The sequence below is a fragment of the Microcebus murinus genome, chromosome 5, assembly GCF_040939455.1.
Source record: "Microcebus murinus isolate Inina chromosome 5, M.murinus_Inina_mat1.0, whole genome shotgun sequence".
Lineage (NCBI taxonomy): Eukaryota > Metazoa > Chordata > Mammalia > Primates > Cheirogaleidae > Microcebus > Microcebus murinus.
The window spans coordinates 35,145,064-35,148,998 of record NC_134108.1 but is presented as its reverse complement, the minus strand read 5'-3'; positions in this window follow the sequence as shown (position 1 = coordinate 35,148,998).

The window sequence follows — 3,935 nt, the reverse complement described above, 5'->3', positions numbered from 1 at the left end:
ACACAGCTGAACTAGGCTATAGATGTTAGGCAGCATGCTAAAGCAGCAGTAGACCAATGGCTTAGGACTTTGTGATCAGGGATAGGAAATTTCTTTGGAGCAGTCATGTTGTCCATGACACCAAAGAAACAAAGCTGTGAACAACCATCAAAATACCGAACATCTATTGACTATGCCTTGCTTTAATCTTACTGCTTCTGGGAGAATTCTGAAAATATCCCTGAAGCAATAATCATGTGGGTATCTTTGGTTTCTACCTAGTTTTCTTTTTCTTAAATGAAGTAAACTGCTCAAACAAAACTCCAACACTGGATTATACCTGGTATTCTTGCTGGTTTAGTGGCTTAGACCCTTGTTCGAGCCCTGCACTTGGAGAAGCCATCAAGCTGTGAAGCTGCCTGTTTTCCTACCTCCCCTTTGTTAGTAGCTTTATGTTGGCAACTCTTCAGTGCTGCTGCCAGTCCAGTGTCTCTGTTTCCAGAACTTGTCATTTAGGACCTGCCAGCCTTCAGAAGCATCATCTTCTCTGGTTATTGGAGACTTTGGAAGAACAGTTTTCCTTCTGTTTTTTAGGGCTGTAACTGTGGACAGGAGGTGAGAGATTGACAAAAGTGATACCTTTGGTTTCTGTAGATGAAGGAGGTTTCTTACTCATTTTATTGAAACAAAAAAGGATCTGTCAGAAATGCCCTATTAAAATCACCTTTATTTTTGAAGAGTCAAATAGAGGAGTTAAGATATGGCTACTTTCTAATTGGTCCTTTGGGGAGGGTTTGGGGCAGATAGAGGGTCCTACAGTGGCAGAATGACATGAATCAAAATAAAATCAAACACACAGATGACATATTAAGTAGTAGCCCTGGGTTACCTTTCCTTTTCTGAGTTCTCTGGGTAGAAGCTAACTGCAAGCAAAAGAGAGGAATGTCTAGAGACAGTGATGGGGAGGTGCTTCCCATCAGAGAACCGAGGAACTTTGATTTATTTGGCTTTCTCTCTGGGACCCCCATATCAGGATTAAGAGACAAGTTGGTTCCCATAGTAGCTTCCAGTTTGCTACAAGTGGTCAGAGTTCAGAGAACTTTGCAATAGGCCAGGCCTGTCTTTGCTGCATGGACACCCTCTTCTCTTGTTTTTGTCTCTTTGCCCTTTACCATATTCCTGGTACTCTTACATATTCTCTGTCTCTGAATTTGAATAAAAAGTGACTTTCAGATCTCACATTCATCCTAAGGGATGAGATGTTTGCAAAACCAGATGGACTCATGAGATCAGAAACCTAAAATAAAGGAATAAAATTCCACAAATGTAATTCTAGGAATCAGCCAACTGGTAGGAGAGTTTTGAATGGTTTTCTCTCTTTCCCTCCTTTTCTCCCTTCCTCTTTTCTTTTTTTTTTATAAAAAAAGTCACAAAGCTACATTGCTTATTCTCCAGGAACTTACATTCTAGTTGGTGATACCATCCCATATAAACCAAATTTGAACAATAATGACAATGTGATAGCACCATTTATTCAACATTTACTTAAACAATTTGCTAGGCATCTTCTATGTGTTATCTCATTTAATAATTAAAACAGGCTGGTGTGGTGGCTCACGCCTATAATCCTAGCAGTCTGGGAGGCTGAGGCAGGTGATCGCTCAAGGTCAAGAGTTCGAAACCAGCCTGAGCAAGAGTGAGACCCTGTCTCTACTAAAATAGAAAGAAATTAATTGGCCAACTAAAAATATATCGAAAATATTAGCTGGGCATGGTGGTGCATGCCTGTAGTCCCAGCTACTCGGGAGGCTGAGGCAGAAGGATTGCTTGAGCCCAGGAGTTTGAGGTTGCTGTGAACTAGGCTGACACCACAGCACTCATTCTAGCCTGGGCAACAAAGTGAGACTGTTACAAAACAAAACAAAACTTAAAAACAAACAAACAAAAAAACCAACTACTATGATGTTAGTATTATTATTCGCCATATTTTTAAAGATGGGGAAACTGAGGTATAGAGAGATTAAGAGCTTGTCTAACCTTGTACACTCACTAAGTGACTGTTCTGACTCCCAACCACTATGCTGTGTCTGGAAGACTACATGCTTTGGATTGTAGGAAATAAAAGGCCAGTGAGGGAGGTTTTGTGGAGTTGATGAGACTTAAGCTGGTTATGAAGGATGCAGGAAGAAGTGGGCAAATGAATGTCACATATGGCCTTATTATATCCTCAACTCTGATCTGTTCTGTCTTTCAGAAGCAATTGTCCTTCTCCTTACTGTACATGAGCCTTTGGAGTGTGGTAGATTTCCACTTGGAGTAGAAACTGGTTATCATTAACCACTGCATGCACCCCTGGTTCCTCTGGGGCGGGGGTCTCTTGGATGCTGATAAGCCAAGCCTTAAGCCTTTCTAATTAGCTACAAAAATCATGAAAAGTCAACATCATGTTTTAATCACAAGCCACTTGGGCCACTGGCATTCATGTCGTAGCTTGAATTCTTTTTTTCATTTATCAAATTGCTTAGAGTTTATGACCTCTAAGCATTTTGACCTCTAGCATTTATATTTTAGTAGATCTCTTATAAGTCCATAGAGCTCAGAATTACAGAATTCTATGAATTGTTTTCAGTAACTCAATCCCAGAAAAGCAAAGCAAAAAAAAAAAAAAAAAAAAGGCATTAACACATTTTCAGCGGTTTATTTTCCCATGTGTTGGTGGAATATTAAAGATCTTAGAGATCTTTTCAGATCTCAATGCAGAATGCAGGCATGGTTCTAAAACAAAAGCTGGCATGCTGATCAGTGAGGGAGAAAATGGTTTTGCTTTTTCTCGGAAGCTAAAGTGAACTCTTCTAAGAGTTGGGGAGAAGAATATGGGGTTGGAAGCCATACTATAATTGGTTTTTAGTGTTGAGGTATAGCATCAGAACAGGTTCAGAAAATCAAGTCTCAACTAAAATCTTCTCCATTTCATGGTTGATTAATGGTTCTCAAACTTTAGCATGTATCAGAACCATCTGGAAAGTTTTTTATAACACAGATTGCTGGGCCCCAACCAGGGGTAGGTCTTGGATGGAGCCTGAGATTTGCATTTCTAAGTTCTCAGATAATACTAATGCTGTTGCCACCAAATTTTGAGTATCTGATTTCCAATCCCAACTCAGTGCTAATCAGCTGTGTGACTAGAGCACTTCCTGGAGTCTTTTGTCTTCTTAATTACCTGCATCTAATTCAGTGCAGATGTAAGAACCACTTTGAGAACCACTGTGATATATCTAACAGCATCTACTGGGGACCCAGCTTGTAAAAATATTACTTCATTGTTCCTTTCAGTTGGAGTGGGATCTGCTTTGCTTGAAACCTCAGTGGGGATTTTCTGTTTCTGGGGAGCTCTTAAGATGAACTAATCCTGTTCTTCAGCATAAGGTCATGCAACATGTGTCTCTGCATCTGATTCTCATATGAATGTGGAAGCTCCAATATTGAGCATAGCACAATGTGGGCCTGATAATTTTTTTAGCATTTATATTTTGAAAAGAAATCACTATTATTTCTGAAAGTCACATGTTTGTGTTCTTGTCTTCATGTACTCCATAGCACCTAACAGAATGTCTTAAGTATGGTAGGTGTTCACTAAGTTCTTATTGAGTTGAAACATTGGATTTTAAGTTTAAACTTGGTGCCAAGATCTCATATGGAAAATAGTATCCTTTGAGTAGATAAAAATAATCAAAACAATTACACTTTATATGTGTGTCTTAGTTCAGTTCAGGCTGCTATAACAGAATACCAATGACTGGGTGGCTTAAATAACACGAATTTATTTGTTATAGTTCTGGAGGCTGGAAAGTCCAAGATCTAGGTGCTGGCAGATAATCTGATTATCAGTGTAATCTGGTGTCTAGTGAGGACCTCTTCTGGGTTTGCATAGTATTGTGTTCTCATGGCAGAGAGCA